At 38.4% G+C, this 24,242-nt stretch overlaps 1 long non-coding RNA gene across 2 annotated transcripts; it reads left to right on the forward strand.

Moving 5' to 3' along the window:
* Positions 1-2,399: 2,399 nt before the first annotated feature.
* LOC123370821 lies at positions 2,400-23,586 on the forward strand. Of its 2 annotated transcripts, none has more exons than XR_006579575.1 (4): positions 2,400-2,665; positions 18,213-18,273; positions 21,435-21,486; positions 22,820-23,586. It is a non-coding gene; the product is annotated as an uncharacterized LOC123370821 (long non-coding RNA). The 2 variants fall into 2 exon arrangements; XR_006579576.1 differs by lacking the exons at positions 18,213-18,273; positions 21,435-21,486; positions 22,820-23,586 and adding exons at positions 10,581-10,628; positions 11,837-12,310; positions 14,522-16,006.
* Positions 23,587-24,242: the final 656 nt, after the last annotated feature.

Consider the following 24,242-nt stretch of genomic DNA (forward strand, 5'->3'; position numbering starts at 1 on the left):
ATACTTAAAGAGAAATGAGAACAAAGTATTCATGGATTCTTTTAAATGATTAACTATGTATTTGTTGGGATATTGATCTATTTTCAAAGAAACAGTGAAAGCCAAAGTAATGGATTTGTTTAAATAACACTGAGCTGTCTAGTACAACCACATGACAACTAGAAACCAAGTGATTATATCCATGACAAAATGGTCTACTTTTGAGCTAACTGAAGTACTGTGAATATGTCAATATATCAGATAGAGTTTCTAAATGTTTATTCTAAAAAACTGTAAGAAGATTAATTGCTTAAGTTTCCAGAAACAAATTATCCATCACTAAGGCCTAGATGATCAGTTTGCAATCTTGTCTATCATAAGAGGTACTGTGAAGCAGCCTGGGAAGGAAATTATGATTCCCCATGTAATAATTTCCCTGCCAGTCTCCCTGCTGCTTTGAGGATGGAGTATACTCCCTGACATGCCAGCATACCTACACTGCAAGGTGGGCTGAGGGAGCAGAGTCAAGGCTCCACCCACTTCCCACCACCCCATCTACCCGTGAAGGATGGGGGCACATAGCAGCTGTGTAGAGCCTGTTTCTGCCTTACCCCTTACCACATTCCCTTGCCCCAGTGTTCATGTTTGACCACAGTATGAAGCAGACTGTAACAGGGCGGTACTCACCCCTGCGGCATCTCCTGCTGGTGACTCATGGAATTAGCTCCGTCCAGCCCCGGAGCGCCCTCTGCAGGCCACTGATCCACCTGTTCGTCTGGCCCCCGTGTCCCTCCCTGGACCCGGTGCCCCTTTCTCTGGGGTGCTGCCCCCTGACAATAACCCCCATCTCTCTGGGTCTCCCCTCCTTAGGTAACCCTCACCCTCTATCCCTACCTTGCCTCAGTGTATGGCTACTGCCAGTCATTGTCTAGCCCCCCACTCTGGGCAGACTGCAGTCTCAGCCAACTCATCCCTGACAAGGAGGGTTTGGACTTGCTGCTTTGTCCTACCCCTGGGCCGCCCTCTGCAACCCACAGTACCTATCGGCCCACTCCTAGGCCGCAGCCTGGGGCTTTCTAGGCTGGAGCTCCCCAGCTCCTCAGCCTTCCCCAGCCCTGCTGCACTCAGGTACCTGGTCTCTCTTTCCGGGCAGCTAAGCCTATCTCTCTCTGAAGGCAGAAGACAGACTGTGTGGGCTCCTAGCTTCCCTGCCTTTTATAAGGCCCTGCTCCTCAGTTTGGGGCGTGGCCCCCCAGCTGCAGCCACTTCCCTAATCAGCTCAGCCCTGTCAGGCCACTTTTTAAACCCCTTAAAACCCCGGAGCAGGGTCCACCCTGCTACACAGACCAAAAGATTTTTTTATTACAAGTCATTTATAACAATGTATTTAGATTACATGGAGCTATGCAGATTTACACAGCATCTGTACGTTTAGTATTTTCTCTTTGAGGAAGAAAACTAGAGTCCAGATTAGCCTAAAAATATTGGTTTTGTTTATTCTATCTTTTTTTTCCCCGATTGTAAATCATTAAGACTTTATGTATTTATTTTGTATCAAACAGGTCTGATTACAGTAGGGATTGGTGCACTCAGATGTTTCCCATTAGAAACTTCAATTAAATACGAAAGTCTTTGTTCTTTCCTGTAGAAACTACTTGGCAAATAGAAAATATTTTGTTTAAATACATCTGATACCTACTAAACAACAATCAGTTACCTCATTTTTTTGCTCAGCAGACAAGCTAAAAGGTCATGCTGGTTTTAACTTGCATTAAAATGGAATGGAATAACTTTATCACAGTATGGTATAATTTAAGTTCTCTGGGGTTTTGTTGTTGAAAGAAAAGCCTTCCAGGCTAACATAAGGACAAAAGAATAATCTTTTAAATTATTGATCAGATATCTAATCTCAACCCAAATCTGCTCACCTTATTCAAATGACAACATAAACATATATTACATAGTGCATTCTATTAATCAAATTCACATTTTTTAACATTCACTAGTACTGCATGGAGGATTGGGAATGATTAAGAAAGTAATTAACTGCAATCTACTAACAATACCACTATCACTTGTCAATAGAGTATTGAATTGGGATACTCAAGCAGGGTCGCCCAAGCCTTTTGGGAGGATGAAAAGGAGGGCAGGTTAAATAGTCACATATGTGACTTTAATTTAATTAAACCAAGACTGTCTGTTGTGCGCCTTTTGTTTTAATCCCAGTTTTGTAATACAAGATATAATATTGTAAATAAAAATACTTCACATACTTTTGTATCCATAGACCTCAAAGGCCTGGTAATCATTATTATCCTCATTTTAGAGGTGAGACGATAAGAGGTTAGGAGACTTGCTCAAAACCTATACTGTGGTTGAATGGCAGTTGGGAATAGAACCCTGGTCTCTTAGCACAATTCTCAATCCAGCTAGACAGGTGCCCTAGTTGAAGCAAAGGGAAAGTGGTACTGCCACGTTATGAGAAGATAGAAAGAATTCTGTTAACTGGACTTTTGCATCTTCCCTTTCCACAATGACTAAAGCCAGGGTGAAGTTAACAATCCTGGTGAACAGCTGTTGTGGTGGGAGATGTGTTGAAGAAGCTGTCAGACAGACTGAAAAAGGGAGGAAAGAAGCAAACTGTTTTCTCTTTATTGTATTTCCAAGGGTGGTACTAGCAGACTAGGTAAGTAGGATAAAATAAAAATTTAAAGAGGCTACTGTAAAATCACAGCACTATTTTAGTTTCTTGTGAGTTACATCCAAAAGAGATTTTGACCTTTGATGCACCTCTCTTTTATAATAGCGAATATTTTTCAAGTGACACAAGTACTTCTTCTTATGGCCCCAGTCCATTCATGTACTTCTATAGTAAATGCTCTTTTCAGTGTTCTTGTTTGCTCAAGTAAAAAGAGAATTTAATAGCATGGGGGATCAGAGGGAAAATGATGAAGGATTGGTGAAAGTAAAGTAAATCAGTTTCAGTACTGGCCTGTCATGATAGATGAATCAGGATACTCTCTCATATACACTTTTATTTTTTCCTGAAGAAAATAATTCCTCTGGTATAGAGGGGAAAAAAAAACCTCATTGATCCCTTTCCCTGCTAGCAGAGAGTACTGGTACATTAAACTGCAATAACAGGTGAAAATTACAAACTGCATGTAAATGTTTTTAATTGCATAAACTAGGGAGTCTTGCAGTGGGAAAACTAGAATCTAATCACTTTCTTTGCTGCGGTACATTTTGAATTATTTTATGCAAGTTCATTTGGCTATATGCAAATGTGTGACATCATGGAAGGCATAACAAAAGCAAATCTACTTTTTAAAAATCTTTCAAAACTTCATTAGATAAGCAAAGAATAACTAACCAATTGAAAAAGAGAGGGGCAAGGTGGATGAGGTAATATCTTTTATTGGACCAACTTCTGTTGGTGAAAGAGACAAGCTCCTGAGCTACGCAGAGCTCTTCATCAAATCTGAAGGCCTGAAGCTCGAAAGCTTGTCCCTTTCAGCAATGGAAGTTGAATCAGTAAAATATATTGCCTCCCTATCCTGTCCCTCTAGTGTCCTGGGACCAACATGGCTACACCAATATGGCAAACAACTGAAAAAAGAAATGTTTTAATCAAGCTTTGCTTAAAAACTCAGGCCTCTATTCTGCAAACATTTAAGCATGTACATATCTTCACTTACTTCAGTACAGTAAGGTACTGATCCTTTAGAGATTTAGACACAGAGCTTAAGATCAAAAGGGAGCATTACATCATCCATTCTGACCTCTCGCATATCCCAGGACATTAAGTTTCACCCATTTATCTCTGTACTGAGCCCAATAACTTGTATTTGGCTAAAGCATATCTTCCAGAAAGGTAGCTAGTCTACAGACATCAAGAGATGGAGAATCTACCACTTCCATTGGTAGTTTGTTTCAATGGTTAGTACTGTCATTTAAAAAAGTTGTAACTTGTTTCTAATTTGAATTTGTGTGGCTTTAAATTCCAGCCCTTGGTTCTTGTTCTGTCTTTTTCTGCTTTATTAAGAAGTCCTTTAATAACCAATATTTTCACTCTATGAAGGTACTTATTCATAGAATATCAGGGTTGGAAGGGACCTCAGGAGATGTAGTCCAACCCCCTGCTCAAAACAGGACTAATCCCCAGACAGATTTTTGCCCCAGATCCCTAAATGTCCCCTCAAGAGTTAAACTTGCAACCCTGGGTTTAGTAGGCCAATGCTCAAACCACTGAGCTATCCCTCCCCCTTATTCATCAGGGATCAGCAACCTTTGGCAGACCAATGGGGGCTGTGGGAAGTGGTGCAGGCCAAGGGATGTGCTGGCTGCCATTTCCTGCCACCCCCATTGGCCTGGAGTGGCCAGTGGGGAGCCGCGATCAGCCGAACCACTAGGTAAACAAACCGGCCCGGCCTGCCAGGGGCCTTACCTTGGCGAGCCGCGTGCCCAAGGTTGCTGATCCCTGTTATACATTTAATTTAATCTTCTTTTGATGAACAAAACAGATTGAGCTCTCTTAAGTATCTCAGTGCAAGGCATTTTCTCCAATGCTTGAATCATTTTGTGGTTCTTTTCTGCACCCTCTCCACCAGAACTTTATACAGTATTACAGAATTGATCTCTCCATGTCATATACCAAGGTAAAATCATCTCTCTCCTCTTCCTCACTACTCACCTGTTTATACAGCCAATGATCACATTGGCCTTTTTTGCCACCGCATCACATTGAGCGGTCATGGTGTGTTGCATCTCCCTAGGACCCTAAAATCATTTTCAGAGTAACAGGTTTCCAGGATACAATCCCCCATTCTATAGGTGTTGCTTGCATTTCTTTTACCTAAATGTACCATTCTGCCAATCTTTGTGTCACCCACAAATGTTATGAGCAGTGATTTTATACTTACTTTCAGATCATTGATAAATATTAAATTGATGAAACAGTTGAAGAGGACTGATCCCTGCAGAAACCCCATTAGAAAAACCTCCATTCAAGGTTGATTTCTCCATTGACAACTACTTTTTGGGATCTTTATTGATACTGTACAGTGCTAATTTCTTCATCAGAAAGTTGGGTGGTAAAGTGTCAGATTCCTTACAAAGTCTATTGAATTTACACAGTTATATTTCTCAGCCAAACACGTAATCTCATCAAAGAATGAAATCAGGGTGTTTGACAAGATCTATTTTCCATAACATCAGTTCACTGCTATTAGTTATATCTCTATCCTCTAGATCTGTAGGAATTGAATCCTATATCAGCTTTTCCATTATTTTGTTTGGAACTCATATCAGGTGTGACAAAGTTCCTCCTCTACCTTGGTGGGTCCTGCACTTATTGGCAGATTTGCTCGCCTCACAGATTCACCCTGTCACGGGAAGGTATACCCCATTACCAATTTGGGTTCTGTAGCCCCCCAGTCAAATGCAAATAACTGCTTTTCTTCTCAATGTGGGAAAGCCAAATGGTCAGAGACAGTAGGACTGTCCTCAGATTCAGGACAGTATGGCCTAAGGGCTGGAGTTGATGGGGGGGATTGATCAATGGCCAAGGTAGGGGGACACAAGCCCTCCCTATACCATCAGGTCCCAGCCCAGAGTCCTATCAGCAGTGAGTGTATCCACGCATGGGTCAGCGGGCATCCCTCTGAAATATGCTGACTCCTTTCCCAGATCAATGTCTGGTTCCCCTGGGCTACTTCTTACCCTGTCTTCCTGCTCCGTAGACTGCAGAATTTCTGATTCCCCAGGGTAATCATCAGGCAGAGGTTCCAATGACTCCTTCCCCTCATGGGGTTCCATTGGCAGCCTGCTATTTGCCTGGCTCTCGGGATGCCTAGCCTCTGCAAACTGGGGCTCTGTGCAGCACATGTTGTCTCTCCTCCACAGTGAGCCCAGAGTAAGTTGAGCTGCTCCTTCTTATACTGTGGTTCCAGTTGGAGCAAGCCCAGCAGGAGCAAGGGAGCATAGCTTCTTCAGCCCAAAATATGAGATTATCCTATTCTGTCCTATGTGGGACAGGCATCTCTTGTCACACCATCGAATAATTGGCATATACTATTGATGAGATTTCCTTTTACTCCTAATATACTTAAACTCCTCCTCATTGTCCATTTATGCAAATGTATTCCCTTATACCCTGTGAGAAACCACACTGAAGTCTTTCTAGGATTGTGGATTTAATATCTAATAAGAATTAATAAGCAATCACTGTTGTTTTAGTATCCTTTGGACTATGATTTTTTCTGTTGCTAACTTTTTTCAAAAGGGACTTGCTTTCCTTTCTAACTACACAATCATCATTCATATTCTTTATTCTGATGTGAAAACTAAATGAGCATGCAACAGGGAAAGGAACATTCTGTGAAATCTGCTTTAAGAGACTTGTCTGTATCAGATAGGAATGCCTCTCCAAAATTCAATTTAAGCAACCATGTAAATAGTCACAAGGAGAGCATGGCAGCAGTGGAGTAAAATTCAATGACAAAAATAGATCGCTCAAACTGGACAGACCATAGAGTACTACCATGTCTCCCTCACATTCATCATCAGAATCTCTGTTAGTATAATGATCTTGATCTTTTGACATTGAGGAAGAGTGGTTTACCTGGAAACCATAATGAGCAAGCAGGCTGAACAGAAAGCTGGGTATTGTTAAGGTTCTTTATACCTGGTCTCATTCATACAGTACTAATTAGTTAGAACTTAATCTGATGTATAACCCCACTTAACACCTGAATAATTCCCTTACACTCTGATTTGATGTCTGAATTAAGAGTGCATGTATTTGTTTTACTATTGTATATCTAGTTTGGGGGAATTATTTATGTCCATTTTAACTGATTATCTGATTTAAGAGTACCTATCTCAAATTGAATGCACTATAATTTGAAGGATATCCTCTCTTTGATGCAATTACTATACCATCAATAACTGAGATTTTCATACAGCTGTTCCACAGCAAATAAACAATTTAGGCTTCACTTTATTATTTATAATTCAGTGATGTCAGGAACAACGACCATGATATTCATCTCCTGAGCAGATTTCATAGAAACACACATTTATGAAATACAGATTTCATATCTGCACTGTATAATAGCAATATGAACTCTAAAATAAACTATTCGAAAGACTATTGCATTATAATCTCAGTCCTCTTGAGAGTTATTTAATCAAAATAGCTCAGTTTAAATGCAAAACAAGAGACACATAAGACTTTCAGAGGATCAAGGAGAGACAAAGGACTAGGAATTTTTACTTAGGAAACTATTTAAAGGAAAGAGAGATTTCTGATATGTTATTTTATCAGGCTGGGATGATAAGATAGGAACACAACTGGTCTATCAGTTGGGGCAATGATGTTCTCTGGGTATGCTAAAACATTTCTTCCCAATTCTAACTCAACCATTATATGTGCCAAATTTGAATGTGAGCTATTAGGACGCTGTTATTAAACAAGCCTTTATTAAATAAAATCCTTGTTAGTCAGCAATAATGCTGTACTACTTGATGGTACATGACTATAAGCATCCAGGTCTAAACTCACTCCAGACTTCTCTCTAATTCCATTAAATATAGCAATAAAATAAACAATATGAGACAATTCCTTGCACTGCTCATCACCTACAATATTTAGCAATTCCAAACTAATACTTTGAATTAGAAATTGAATTTAAGAACAACTACAACAGTTCTTAACTTCTTTACTAAGCTCAACCATCTTTTCAGTAGTCTGGAGAAAATGTTCCCGTGCAGTATTTGCACCCAGGCATTGTAGCTATACTGGTGAATGATAGGCAGAAAGTGAAGCTGACTAGAAATTCAGCAGAAACAAAAGTTAAAATGACAAATATAATTGTCCATATTGAGTGAAGTGCAAAGAGTGATCAAATATCTGCATAATGTTGAACGAAAAGCAAAACTTAGCATTCTTCCCACTTTATAAGCCTAAGGGCTATTAATGACACAGGGAAGTGAATGTGTGTTATATATGTCTGATAGTCAACGTTTATTCAGTCCTTATGTAAGGGAAGATTTTGGTGGACCATCAAAATGCCTGGATCACTACCAATGATTGGAATATCGATTATCATGCTTATGGCCAAAAGTAGCTAAATCAGTAGGTCTTAGCTGGCTTTTGCAATGGCCTTAGCATATTTTAGCAAGAAGCCAGGAAGAGAGTGGGTCAAGGGTGGCACCAACCCTGTGTCCTTCCTAATAATATCTCTGTTGAAATTGCTCATATATGTGGTTTAGAAAAACAAGAAGCTTATCTATATCTTACCTTTGGGATGTGTTTGTCAGGGCCCTCAAGACATGCAGACTCTGCAAACATGCACCTATCTAATGAATGGTTTGAGGAAATCTCTTGCTTAAACTTTGAAATTGTTTGCTTAACAAGTTTTTTTATTGCCATGTTATTGTTACACTAACTCAAATAAACAAGGAGAGAAAGTATGGGGAAGGTGGACTCTTCAGGAACACAGTTTAGGGTCCCCAATGGCAGCTGAAAGACTGGCCAATCGGAAGGACTGTACCATTCGAAAACTGCTTTGACTTCTAATTATTGATTTTTGGAGTATTTTACTAACCTGTTGCAGACATGTGTAAGTGCTTGAGACTAAAATAACGTGCAGCTTTAAGTGAAAGCACTCTTGTATAGTACTGTTTGTGCCAGCAACCTGTCGGTTGGATGGCCATGTCTCCATTGATTTATTTCCTGCCACCACCTCACCAAGAGTAATAGTTACAAAGAGTTTGGGTTTTAAGAACCACAGAAACACTCATGAAAACTTCGGTCAAACCAAAGGAAATTTGACAGAATAACAATTCGGTAGGGACCTAAATGTATGGCACACGTTTCTTTTTAAATTAACTTCAAGTATTGTGCTTAGAATTAACAGAAAAACTGGAAGTTCTGATTTTTATCATCTTATACCATGTCACATAATTGTTCTTTGCATTTAATGTTTTACTCAAAGAACCTCCCATCACACTTTGAGCCTACTAGTCAATATTCTTCAACAGTTATACGAGCTAAGATTTACCAAAAACCAGGATGTACAGTGTTAATGTATGCTCCAGACCCATGATTTGACCTGATTGATTCCAGAGGCTTGCTTTCAAGCCAGCAGGGAGCACTTCTTTACATTTCAGAAAAGAAACAAGGACTCTGTTTTTTCCAACAGTTTTCTTTTTGACAAGATCATCTGCAAAGTACCTTTAGAAAAAATACCTTGGTGCTACACAGTTTGTGCTAATCTAGTTACTGAATAGGTTGGGAAAATGCCTCAACCATTGTATGACACTCGGAACCTCCATCTATAATACAGAATAGGAATGATGGATGATTGGGTGACACACAGCTCTCTCAGCTGCCATAATTCTTTCCCAGGAGATCAGTCTGAAGAAAAGGGACTTAAATAACTAGTCCATTTGTGGCATTTCATTATTGTACTGAGAGAGGGAAAAAAATGTTCCTGACTCTGTGGCCTCTCTTAAGAGTAGCAAGCTGTGATTTGAGATTTAAGTCAATTCAGATCCGTGACCCAACATGTTTATGTGAAGTAAGCCTAAGGGTTTCTATGACAGTTTATTCTTTTGAGCACCATTGGAAGAGTATAGTAGTAAAACCCCTAAAGGCGTTGTGTAGAGTATGTTAAACTGCCCTTAATTTGATGTCCCTGAAGTCCATGGTGTAGGAAAACTTTGAGTTTGATGTGAAAATAACTACATTCGGGTTTTGTACATATGGACTAAAATTAAATTAGGAGTAAAAATAAAGATGAGTAATAAATACGTTGTCATTATCACTGATCATTAGTAGCTTACTCTGCCACAACGCCCACAGATTCTGAAAACTGTTTTGTTTTTAACGGTATAAAAAATGTCTTTAACAAATCCTCTTTTTGTGTAGCTCAGTTTGCTTTATTTGTTTAGGACAACTTTTGTAAAAGCAATAAGGGTTGTTTATTTCAATTACCTTTGGATCAGGCTCTAATTGCACACATCCACTACAGAAGCTGAAATATAAAAGTCCTTGCCAATCCAGAAGCCAGGTCAGAAAGACAAATCTGTGAACACCCCGCATCCTTGAATAAGCTAGGGAAAATCTGTCCCTAACCTGATATCATTTCTCTCAGGTGATAGTCAGACCTTTTATAAACAGATGAAAGGAACAACTCTCCCAAAGGGAATGGAATTGTACTTGTTTATACTAGGCCTCAATATGGCCCTTCATGAATAACCTAGATTAGTTGATCATTTCTCTGAATCTAAGTCTGGTATATTTCTCCCAAATAAATCAGTGTTGAAATTATTTTACTGTAATTTGCTCCCTGTTATTTCAAAATGCAATCCAAACAGGATCTAATATTTACTAATCTTATGTATTCTTGATTCTTTCCTATAAAAAACATGTGCATTTCAATATAGACAGACACATTCTATGGGAAAATAAACTGGTTGCTGATACAAGAACTCTGATGACTTCATGTTAGATTAATCTTGACTTTGATAGTCTTATTAAGCTTGACCTTCTTTGTTAGTTGCAATCTCTAATGAAGCAGGATGTTTGCTTATAGGTCCAATGGAGCAGAACCATATGTCTTCAATTCTTACCCTCTCCAAAGGTACTGCTCATTTAATCACCTACCCTTATTAGAACATCTTTGTAAGTAACATCAAAAATATATGTAAGAAAAATACTTTGCCTTGATTTTTAAGATGGGTGAATCTCTTTAGAGGAGAGTGTTATTTATTTTTCAGTTTGTGGTTATGCCTGTGCATCTTTAAAATAGAAGTTTGTGCCAAAAAACGTATGCACCCAAAAACTCGATGCCAAAAAAAGTGTTCCTTCCTGCAGTGAATTCTGCGTAAATGTCTGCTAAAATATGAGCACGCCACGGTGGTTGAAATAATATGTTTTATTGGACCTACTTCTATTGGTGAGACAGACAATTTTTTGAGCCACACAGAGCTCTTCTTCAGGTCTGGGAAATGTATAAAATATAACTTTGCCAAAAGCCCTTTTTATGGGGTACTGGACAGTTGTGGTGTCCCTGGATTAGACTCATATCTCCCTCCCCCATAGAGGATAACATACATTGTTAGTGCTATACGAAAACAGTACATACACTCCTGCAGTTGCTCTGGCTGGAGTCAAGGTTCCACCATTTCCCTGCCCCTTCCTACTCATCTGCAGAGAGATAGGGAGGAAATAGTAGGCCACTGTAGCTTGCTTTCCCTTCTGTGCTACCACCCTGACCTAGGTGATCACTTTCACTACAGAAAGCATTTAAACACGTGTAATGCCCATTGACTTTAATGAGGCTTAAAGCACATGTTTAAAGCTCAGCACATGTATAAATAGGGATGCTTTTCTGTATCACCAGGGACACCAGAAATCACCATTGAAATTTTAACACTTTCTACTTTTTCATTGCATATTACTTATACAGAAAATGAGGAAGAATAAGAATGCTCAGAAAATCAAACAGCAGCATATTAAAAAGGTCAGAGTAGTACAGTTTGCAACCAGAATTTGTAGATTAGGGTATTTAAATTCTGGTTTTACATTTCAGTGACAATGACTGTAATGAGAACTGAAAGTGACAGAATGTGAAACCATTCTAGTGATAATATCTGTAAATGAGAAGAGGGAATGCTAGAAATTTAACCTGATCTCATGACAATTTCTGGTGGATATAATTTGATTGTTATCTTGTGGTCTCCTTTTTGATGCCATAATCAAAATGGAAGCTTGAAATCGAAACATATTTTCCATTCAGCTATGTTTGTATGAAATAACATTGACATGTATATATTCTCTCTATTTCAGGTTCTATTAGCTGCCTAGTCTAAACATACTCGATACATGTCTAGAACTGTACTGAATAAACTATGCCTGTTTTTTATGAGTGCTTGTAAATATAACTCACAGAAGCCATCTCGGCACCTAACATGGAAATGTCTTGTGTCAGCAAATCCCTCTGCATGACTTCTTTCAGTGTAACATAATTGCAATGGATGGATCCATTTTTCATGATCAAAAGAAACTCCAATTAAAGAATTTCTTCAGGTTGCATAGATAATGGATTACAAGAGAGTGTGCCTAAGGTATATTATCCATTATGATAAGACAGGATTCTCAGGAATTAACTGGCTTGATTGCTAAAACACAGTCCTTCTGAGAGTATTCTATTACTTCTATATTAAAACTTGAGGCAGAAATAGTCCACAAGATGCATGCTCATCTAGAAGGACCAATATTTTAATATCCCTTGAGGAGATGCTGGAACTCAAATGCTGAAAGGTATTTAAAACTGACTACATTGCATTTTATTACTTTAACCAATAAAAAGTTTTTTTATTAAGCACATGTTTTAATAACATAGTGAGTATTTTAAAGGTTGTAACAGGCTCAGTTTATATGATGTGCATAGAGTAGATTGATCTTTCAAAAATAGTTTTTAAATCAATTTATAGTATTCTTTAACAGAAATAAATATTAAGTATCTATTAAATCCTATACGATATTTAAAAATGTATAGAATCATAGAATTGTAGGACTGGATGGGACCTCGAGAGGTCATCTAGTCCTGTCCACTGAACTCATGGATAGAATTCTGTTAAATTGTATGTTTCAGGGTCATTTCTATAGAACCCTGTCTTTTCTATTGATCTCATTACTATTAAATCCTAATGGATTTTCCTATTATAGATATATAATGAGATATGTTTCTAAGAGTCACAAATGGTAGATGGAGCACTTACCTAGATCTACTCTAGTGTTTCTCTGATTTTCTTTGTTTAACACTAAAACTTAATCTGCAAAAAACAAACATTGTGTAATTGTTTGGCAATATTTCATTGTAACATTTTAATAACATATTTCACACAACGCTACTATTCTCTCCCTGTATATGAAGAGCGATATTAATCTGGTGAATTTGATTATAGGAAAAGTGATTTCCCTAACAACTTTGAGGGGAAATGTTAGGGCAAAGCGTTAGAACATTTATTTAAATCTGCTTGGGTCCTTTAGTTTGTAGATTTTTCACTTGTGCAAATAAAATGAACACAATAGGATGCTAGTGAGGGTTAAAATTGAAAATTTGGTGTACTTACATTTTATGGGGCTTATATTTTTATTATGATAATTTTGATTAATGAGTGGTTTTCCAGCTGCTTCTTGTACTGCCCTATCCCTGGAAATCTTTAATCCAGAATGGATGTTTCTTGTTTGACCACAAACTTATGGCCTGTGTTTTACAGGAGATCATATTAAATGACGTAATAGTCTCTTCCAAACCATAAATCCATTAATTAAAGTCTATCAAAAATGGGATATAACTGGCTAGGTGTTAGTTCAGCAGAAAAGGATCAGGGGGATAGAGTGCATCACAAATTGAATAAGTCAACAGCATGATGCTGTTGTGAAAAAGGTAAATGTTATTCTGGGATTTATTAACATGAGCGCCATATGTAAGACACAGAAAGTAATTGATCTACTTTATTGAGCATTGGTGTACTCAGCTGGAGTATTGTGTCCAGTTTTGAGTACTACATTTTAAGGAAGATGTGAACAAATTGGAGAGTGTCCAGAGGATTGCAACAAAAATGATAAGAGATTTAGAAAATATGACTTATTAGTAAAGCTTGAAGGATTTGGGCAATTGTAGTCTAGAGAAGAGAAGGCCAAGGAGGGATATAACAGTCTTCAAATATGTAAAAAGTTGATATAAAGAAGATGGTGATCAATTGTTCTCCATGTCCACAAAGATAGAACAAGAAGTAATCAGCTTAGTTTACAGCAAGGGAGATTTAAATTGGATATTAGGAAAATATTCTGGCTATAACGCAGAAATCTCTTGATGAGCTTTTCATTACCAGATTTCTGTCTCCTTGGCCCATATCTAAAACTAGATGTAGAAAATGGGCACCTTCTAATTTGGGATAGGCAGCAAAGCACAATCACAATGTCAGTTTCAGATAGGGACATTTGCAAATGTCCCTGATCCCCAGGAAATTTAGGAGATTTGGCACAGGGGTTTCAGTTTGGTCATTACACACACAGTAATTATAGGGCCAGATTTTCAAAAGTGATCCACAAAGGGAGCTGCTGGGTCCTGAGCACTTTTGAAAAATCAGGCCACTTCATTTACATGTTTAAACAGAAATTGAGATCTTGAAAATCTCATCCCAGCTTAGTACTTTTGAAAATTTGTCCCATATGATATAGGCACCGAGTATAGAATTAAATGTATAGGCTTTTATAAGTATATACTTGTATTTTATAGTATATTCTCACAAGTTCTCATGATAAGTTTACAAAATATGATATAAAACTATAAGTATCTACTATATGATTACAGAAAATGATGCTACATCAAGGCCATGTTAGAGGCAATATAGATCATAGACAAATGAGTTAATGAGAAATGGTAGAGGTTTAAAACATAGTCTAGGGAGCCTCTATGGAAACTCATTTTTGTTTTGTTTTGTTTGTTTTTCTTTCTTTCAGAACATTACTATTAAGACTGATTTGATGAAAATGAGCATTGTACATATGACCTACCCAAAGAAGCATGAAGTCTTTATGCAAAGGCGAAATGATAAATCTTCATTTGTGAATATACTGAACTTTTTCCTGCTGCATAGCTTTGGAAATATGGAAATACGAGCTCTTTTTCCCCATATCTGGACCCAAATGCTGAACATCTTGAGTACCTTTTTCCTATCTTTTGCCTGTCTGCAAACATCATAATTTGTTTCACTCATCTCCAAGAATGGTCCACAGATTCTGTCCCAAATTATCTTTAAAAAAAAACAACAAAAAACAGTGTTTATTTGAAAAATCAAAAGGAAAACAAAGAGTAACTTCATCTCTGTATTCAAAGTTGCATCATTTTAACTATCCATTTTTAAAACAATGTAAAGAGTTACACCGGTGAAAAATCCTATGTAATTTTTAAATTAGTTTAAAATTTGTCTCCATTATTTACATTGCCATGAGCTCACCAGGCCCAAATCCCTCTCCTGGCTCCCAGAAAACTTCCCATGTTTAAGGCCTTGGTCCTACTTTTCAAAGCAATTAATGACTCAAGCCCTAGTTACATTAAAGACCAAATATTGGTACTAATTAGACTTTAGCCTTTCAGTCTATGAACCACCATAACAATTGTGCTCCACTAGGACAAAGCAGATGACAAAGCCCAGGACATAGCACACAATTGCTGTGGATAAAGCATAGATAAAGAGAGGATCCAGCTAAGAAACAAACTTCCAGAGTCAGATAAATTCTGATAGGCTTTAGAAAACGGTGTGCCAAAATTCTGCCCAATGTACTGCTACTACCACCAATAAAATCTAGAAGAATCCAAAATGCAGACTTTACCCCAAGCAGAAATTTTTACTCTCACGAAGAAGAGCCAGAGATTCCATGAAGTACCCTGTGGAATTTGCTATTACTATTTCTTTTACTTGGAAGGTGCTCAGATACTACAGTACTGGGAGGCATTATACAACTCTAAGGGTATTTCTACGCAAAGAAAAATGTGCTGCACCAAGTCTCAGAGGCTGGGTCAGCTGACTCAGGCTCAGGGGGCTTTGACTACAGGGCTAAAATGCAGTGTAGAAGTTCCTGCTTGGGTTGGAGTCCAGTTTTCGTGACACTCGCTAATTGGTGGGTTTCAGAGCCTGGACTCCTGCCCAGGTGGGAACATCTACACTATTATGTTTAGCCCCATGAGCCCCAAACTGTAGACCTGAGCTCTGAGAATTGGTACCACTGGTTTTTCTTTGCTGTGCAGACATACCCATCAATCGGTAAGGAAAGATAGACATTCTTAATTCAATTTAAACCTGGTTTATATTCATTTAGATTAATTAAATAAGGAATCTAGATCAACTAAATCAAATTAAGAATGTTTACACAGTTTTGCACCTGTAACTAAACCAGTTTAAAATAACACCTTTGTTAAACCATTACAACTTTGAATATAGACATGACCTGAGATGGACAATAGTCATATTTCATAGGGTGGAAGATTTTTGTTATAAGCTTGTTTAAACCTAACAATAAAATCCTTACATTCATAAAGTGTGTCTGTATTTTAGTCTTTCTGGATGGCAATGCCCCATTTCCCGCAGGCCAAACAGGCCTCTCAGTTATGATTTTAGGTTGCTGTGAAATGTATGTGAACAACTCTTATCTCACAACTTCTAATAAACCATAGGTTTTGAAATTATCATTGGTATAGATACAATGTAAAATGATATGATGCACATCAGTCAATAATGAATGGAAATCCATAGCCCTAGATATTTCATCTTCTGTCACTTCAGATATGACTTCAAAAGCTCTTCTGAGCCTTATGTGGAGATGAAATATTTTTTGCATATCCCTTCAGGTCTCACCTGCCAGAGCCTTCACCATACACAATAGTTTCTTCATAACTGAAAATGGTCCACTGACCTTTATATACTTGTCTTAAAAATAAAATAAAATAAAGTATTTTACCCTAGGATAGCTCTGCTTTCCCTTAACTGTCAGATTAATTTAGAAGAAATAGCCATACATCCTAAAATCCCTTCATTTATTTATATTTTTATAATATGATTTACTTTTGGACAACATTTGCTTTTCCAGTGATAATTAGCATGACTACAACAGATATTTCAAAAAGAAATGTAGGACCCCTAATATTTATACAGTTCCAGCTACAAAATTCAGTAACTATATCCTATGCTACATTCTAGTGAAAACAAAATTGTTTTCACTTATTTGAAGAAGACCTAGAGCTAGAAAAACTATATGATATTGAACTAAACTAAGAAATGGTCACAATTTAGCTTAAAGGCTAATTTAAATCTCAGCATGTCATTTTTATTTTTAAAGCTTTATTTCATCATCAACATCATCATCTCATGAGACTTTTCATAAAAGTAAACTATCTGAGAACACAATTTAAAGATTTCCACAATAAAACCTTGCAAGCAGCTCTTGTTTCCAGGCCATCTCATCTTTTGCATGATGGCAGTTGGATCCAAGTTTTCCTGAAGATTCTAGGTAAATTAATTTGCAGTTGCAGAGATTTGCACAACTGATGGAAATACTAAAATGAAAATTTGCAGTGTGATTTTTATTGGAAGGTTGCAACACAAGTACAGCATGCAGGTGTAGTTGATACTTCAGTAAAGACAAAAGTGGTGTAGGAAACCTAGGAAGAATCCAAATTACAGACCTCTTATATTTAAATTAGCAGTGCAAAATTAAATAGGTTCCTATCATAAAGTGGTAAGTGTTCGATTGTTATGTATTTCATTTAAGTATTTAAGTATTTCAAGTTTATTTCAAGTATTTAAGTTTGATTAAGTATTTCATTTCAGTGGCAACAATACGTCCATAGGGTTGGCACAGTAGTTTTTTTCTACCACGTTGAAAGTATGATTTGTTTAGAACAGGTTCAGTGTTTTCCCATTTGTAGGTCCATTTTTCATTCCTGCTTTCAGATGTCATCAGCATCTAATGTAAATAAATTAAAATAGTTCTGTACTATCCCCACTGTATTATGCTCCTGATCTAAAGCTGTATGATTTCAATGGGAAATGTTTTCCATTGACTTCAAGGGTCTTTGAATTAGGGCCTTACTGTAAAAGGTATATAAATTTGGTGCATCTCTGAATGAATAACTGTCATGTGTGCATTTTCACAGTCTCTCTACCTCTCATTCACTGCACAACACTGTCACATTCACAGTTGTGATAATGGAGGGTGGTGAATCTTGTCAATAGTACACTGCAAAGAGGCTATTTTCAGCTTAGAGTCTTTTCTGTAGAGAAGAGAATGGCAGAGTCCTAAAAAGAGATACTCATTACCAGTCTCAAGAACACTGATGTGTTATTAAGATTGCTGTCAAACAGAAACCACAACATACAAAAATGTTTCCATCAGCAGTATAATCAGCAGAAAATGAGGAAAACATAATCAGAGAAAATACAGTCCAGCAAAAAAAGAAATCTGACATAGCTGACAACCAAGCAGAATTTAACACATTTCTATCTTTAAAGACTTGCTTTCAGACAGATAAGAACTGAACATCAGCAAAGTAGCCTCCTCCAGTCTCTCTTGAGGGATTTCATTGTCTTTTATAACAAGAGTGATTGTCCTAAACTATGTTTGTGGAGATTACAATATTCCTCTATATGCTCAGGAAGAAGAAAAGGGTCAGACTGACAGCACAGCAGTAAGATACACCTCCAGTACAGAGAGAAGTTAGTGAAGCATAGCAGAGTCTATGCACCCTTGTATTGTACAACAAATATCTGACATATTAACAAAATGACAAAAGCCACACCTTGACTTTCACTGAAATGTATTACTCAAGATAAGGGGGTCTTTGGGCTCAGGGTACACATTGACATGAATGAGAGCTATGCGGGCATCAAGAAAGGAGAATTGACCCCTGCTGATTATTAAACAATTATGCAGATGAGGCATGTGTTAATTGTGCAATTATCCAGAGATGGTGCAGTAATGGTAGTACAGGTTACCACATAATTACCATTTTCTCCAATGGAATCATTGTGTTCTTTTGGAACCAGACACAGTGGAAACAACTGGTGCCACTCATCGATCACAGCCCCATAGGAAGGATGAATAAAACTAACACCAACATTTAGGACTTGAAGCCCTCCTCTGCCCCATCCCACCCCAAAAACTTACACAGGAAATTACAGCAGATATTCATTAACTGAAAAATACATGGAGTTGCAATGTTATATGTAGTCTTAATGTCTGTGTTCTTTGAATGATAAATATATGGGTTATCACATTAGTGCTTTCACCCAAGCTATTTTACATTTGGTCGGCTCCTGCCTTTGAACTGCAAGTATTCTGGTGAAACAACATTAGGTGCAATCAGCAACAGCATGAAGTGAATCCTGGCCCAAAATCTTTTGTTAGGTACAACACGTTTAACATATTCAAATAGCCGTTAATAACTTCAAAAATAGAAAAATATCAGGCAAATGTTAATTGTTATTTTGTATAATCTTTTAATGTATTGGCCGGATTAGCACCCAGTTCTAGCTGGAGATTTTAAATTTTGCCTCTCAAGTACAATTCCTGACCTTTTTGAACCTGCCAAAGTTAATAAAACAACCCTTTTTAATAAAAATGGTAAGAGATAATTATTTCCCCCCTTAATTGCCTTGATATTTTTCCCCCTAGATAAAAGCACCATTTCTACATAGTTTATTTCTTTCCAAAACTTTGACTGTTTGAAATAGGTCAGCACTGGGAGGCGGGGCAGAATGTAATCAATTGCTTGTAGTCATCTGACTTAGTGGAGAAATAAAATGGAAGGAGCACCAAGAGTCAACGGATGAGAGTCTTTAAAGTATTGGCTTCCTGTGCTGCTCATTTACATTCTGAATATGAACATTGGCCTGGATCCACAAAAGGAGTTAGGCATTGTGATGATGCATAGAGGTATCCTCCTGTGGCATGAACTACATAGCAAGGCCTGCGAAACCAGCCTTCTGGCCTTAGTGTTGTGAGCAGGTGGTAGGAAAAGGGGATGTGGCAGGGGCATCCTTGAGCCTCAGCAATCCATGGCTGCCATAATGGCCCCTGGGGGATGTCGGAAGACAGCATAGATGAAGGCAATTCAGAGGATTCTGTAATCTGTGGTGGCAGCAGGCCATTGCAGAAGTGGTCCTTGGATTAAGGGTGTAATTAGGCACAGCCCCTAAGCATATCTTCTTGCATCACAGGATAGTCCTATGAGTATTCTGCCTCAGTTTCCTCCCACATCCTGTGGCTTATCAGGCTGTAACAATCTCAAGGCCCTGATGCCAGGTGATTTCCTAGTGTCCAACTCCTTCCAGGGGAAAGGAGTCCTCTAAAAATGAAGTTGCAAAAGCTAAAAAACAAAAAAAGGAATCTTTCACTCTGTTGGGCTCTATCGCCAGTCCCTGTTCTTGTACAGTCATTACACCCTGGCACCACACTTCTCATACAGATAGTTCAGGTTAAGTCACCATCTTCTGGGTTAAACTTTCATTTCAGCAACCAACTCTGACCAGCTATAGTCTACAGACAATTCCTTGCCTCCTAGCAAGCTACTAGGTCCTCTTCCTATCCCCAACTCCTGGACTTCCCCCTTTAAAAATATATATATATAGCACAGGTGTAGCTACTTGAGCCCAAGTATGGCCTTTAATCTTCTCTAGCCTAGGATGGAATTTCACCTGATCACAAGGGGGTTGCCATGGTAACCTAAAGCATAGCTTGACTGGAACAGAGGATCTGGCCCATTATGTGCAAGGTTAACAAAGTTGTCTTTTGCTCACTTAATAGTTGGTTCTAGTTTTCATTTGATTTCTTCCTTCACCAACACTAAGGTCTGGATTAGACAGGGGACTTTATAAGAGTCTGCTTATGCCCAGAGCTGTCACCTTCACTTTTAGCAGTTCAGTGGCTATTTAATTTTAATTGCTCCCCAAGCATAGGCCAATTCTGGATGGCAAAAGCCAGCAAGAATCATTCACAGCTCCTTTGAAGTTTTAAGAGCCTGTATTCACATTGCCTCAGGCTCTCATTCTCACATTTACCTGAGAATGTAAGCAGCTGAACACCTCCTGTACATCTAGGACAGTAATTTAACAGGGAATATCTTGTAGAGTGCAGAGGAATGGTTTCCTGTGGACTTCATGTTAAGGATCTTAAACCGATGTAATTGCAAAATGTAATAAAAATTATTTAAGGAAATCTATGTTAATGAATTTCAATAGGGGTAGACTTCAAATCGCATTGCAGAAGCCTTTCGTGCAACTTTTTTTTCCAGAAGGGTAGGAGAGGGTTATTACATCTGTGAATAGCCCCAAGTGCACATAAGTAAATCATGCCTGTACCTATTAGTATGCAAAAAGGTTCACACAAAGCAAAAGTGGTAAATGTTGCCTTGCTGACAGTTTTGTAGATAGGTAGAAGAAATCATTTTCCTCCTGTTCACCCACTTCTCTTTTTTCTTTGCCAAAAGCAAAATTCAGATTTCATCAACACAATCTCTTTGAGGTTTTTGAAAATTAAATGAGTGAATCACTGCAGGGGGTGAGCTGAAGTTAAAGGGGGCACAAACAACAACATATTTGCCTCCTGGCTGTTTCCCATTGGGGACTGCCAGTAGTCAGACTCTTTAACTGGAAAAAGAGAAGCAGTTTGAAAGGATATCTGTAGTCTAGAAAGAAGAAAAGAGTGTTTTAAAAATATAATTCCCCCTATCGTTGGCACTAAAGATAAAAGGAAAGGAGGCAATAACGCTGGGGGGAATGTAAGTTTATCTGATAAAGTTATTGTAGCCAAAATACTGGAAATTAAAGCAAAAATGATGTCACCAAATGAAATAATTGTGTATTTCCTACTCTTGTAGGTCAGTACGTGTTAATGTCTGGTTTGTTGAGCTCAATGGACAAAAATATAGCGTAAGTTCTGGTTAACACTACATGCTTAAATCGACACAAGGCAGCTTTGACCTAGCTGTGGATGTGTCTAGACTTAAATGTCATGCCTGCCAACATAACTAGCCCACTATGCTGATGTAATAATATCACCTCCCCAAGTGGCGTAAAGTCAAGGTTGATGTACTCAGGTTGACACGTCAGTATAGACATTGCATTACTTACATTTACTATTACTGGCTTCCATGGGGCATCCCACAATGCCCTACCCTGACTGCTCTGGTCACTGTTGTAAACTCCGCTATCTAGGGGCCAGATGGACAGAAAGCTGCCCCTCCCCTTTAAAGCCTTACAATTTTTAAAGATTCCTTTTCCTGGTTGAACACCTAGCATCTCTAATGTTCTGTGCAACTGCCCAGCTGACCATGCCAAGTACATGCTGCAGATGTGCTCCTGCCTGTAATACACAGGAAGTGTTGGGTGTCCTGGGTATGTGGGGAGTAAAGGCTGTGCAGGCACAGCTCCAACCCAGCCACAGAAATGTTGACATCTAAGAGCAGATTGCTTGGGGCATGTAGGAGAAGGGCTACAAAGGGGATCAGCAGTAGTGCCACATGAAAGCAAAGGAGCAGAAGGCAATGGAGGCCAATAATTTATCTGGTGTGGAGCTGCAGACCTGCTGCTTTTACAAAGAGCTGCATGCCATCGTTAGTGGAGATCCAAGAGCCCCATGAATACTCTGCTATCTGCTTTTCCTTTTCTTCTTCAGATGGGGCCATGCGGAGCAGTTTATGTGCACTGGGATGTCCTCTGAATTCTCTGTAGAAATCTCAATGAAACTTTCATGGGGTACTCTGCAATCCAAAGGTTACTGGGGAGGGCTGCCTTATCTCTTCCTCTGTGGGAGAACATTTTCCTACACCATTCAGCAATTATTTCAGCAGGCACCATTGCAGTACAAAGGCTAACAGCATACAGACCTGGGCATGATCGGGATGTGAGCAGCAGTTGTACTCTCTCTATGTGCTACCCTCAAGAGTGAGATATCAGCTAAAATAATTAGTGCCTGTGGAAATGGTGCGAGTATTCAGTGCCATTGCTCTATACACATATACTCGTGCCTGTGAGCTATCCCCAAGTATCCCTCATTTCACCAACCTCACCCATACTTGCCAACCTGGGCCATACTTACCATGGCTGGTGCTCTGACTGGCACCATGCTGTATCAATCCCAAGGAGAACTGATAATGTAGTGCTTACAACTTGTGTGGATGAAAGGGAGTGAGTTCAGTATCCTAAGTTTTTATTCCTGTCATGAATACACTGACAATGGTACCTTGGTGTGTTGTATCCTCAGCTCCTGGTAATGTGGCCTTGAGGGTTCCCCCTCTACACCAGTGGAACACTTAAGCCAGGAAAAGAGAAGAAAGAAGATGACTTGGGATAACATGTTCTAGGAGATCCTGCAAGCCAGTGCTGCATCAGAGAATGAGCACAGAGCCTGGAGGATCACCCTTGCAAACAGCATGGACAAGGATAGAGAAGAGAGAAGAAAGGCACAAGAAAAGGAGAGTGACGTGCAGCAGGACATGCTTGTGCTTTTCATACAGCATATAGAGATGCTGTAGACTCAGGTGGGCCTGCAGGTTCAACATCCCGTGCTCGCCTCCCTGTGCAGCCCATAGAGAATTCTGTATCAGGACCTCCCTAGACCTACCCTCAACAGTGTTGACATGGCCAAAGAAACAGGAAAAGGAGATAAGTAGGGGTGGGTGAAGAGAAGGGAAATTAGTCTGCAACATTTTGGTACATTAGGGTTGATCCTACACTTATTGAAGTAAACGGCAAAGGTCCTATTAATTTTAACGGAGGATGACCAGAAACTAATTCTGATCTGATATTTTATCTGCTTTTCTACAATCACAGTGAATCACTTTACCACTTGCTTGGTATTCCCTTACTGTGATAGAAGGAAAGGGAGCATGCAACATACCAAAGCAGCATCTACTACAGAAGTAACTTCCTTTGTGTCTGGTCCCTATTCTCCCTCTCTAGTACACATTTGCCTTAATATATTAACTTATTTTCCCAGCATGCCTTCATTGGGCTAACCTTTTAAATATGGCAACCTTAGCTCTAAAGTGGTCATTACTCCTCTAGTTTTCTTTACTTATTCTTGAGAAAACAGCAGACTTACTCTAAAATAAAAGATAATTCAAAATATTAACAATTGGTAAATTTAGGAATAGATGATGAACAGTTGGTAAGTTCTTTAAATATAATAATTATATCATTTGTGTGTGCAGATTATGTAATTATATAGTAACAAATGATTAATTATATCGTATATATTTGACTATACTCATTTTTATATGTCATTTGTTTCTTAGTTTGTTGTAAACTCTAGATCAACAAGATGCTGAAGCAGTATGTATTGTTTTAAGAACATGAGTAATCCCACTGAATTTGCACTGAAGTCAATGAAGACACTCAGGAGATTAAAGTTAAATATGAACTTTAATACTTTGTGGACTCGGACCAGTCTGTATGCTGCTTTGGTTGTTTTTCAGTTAAGATATGGGATAACTATTGATACCAAAACAGGCAATTATCTAAAATATTAATTTATTCCTGTACTCATCACTGTGGGATCTGACTGCCTAACAAGTGGTTGCATTAGCCCAAACAGTTGCCAATACCAAACCACTAGTATTAGCAAACTGTTGCAGGATTGGTTCCAAAGGTGATTCATGTTCCTGAACTGGAAAGAAGAAAAATGT

The sequence above is a fragment of the Mauremys mutica genome, chromosome 5, assembly GCF_020497125.1.
Source record: "Mauremys mutica isolate MM-2020 ecotype Southern chromosome 5, ASM2049712v1, whole genome shotgun sequence".
Classification (NCBI taxonomy): Eukaryota; Metazoa; Chordata; order Testudines; family Geoemydidae; genus Mauremys; species Mauremys mutica.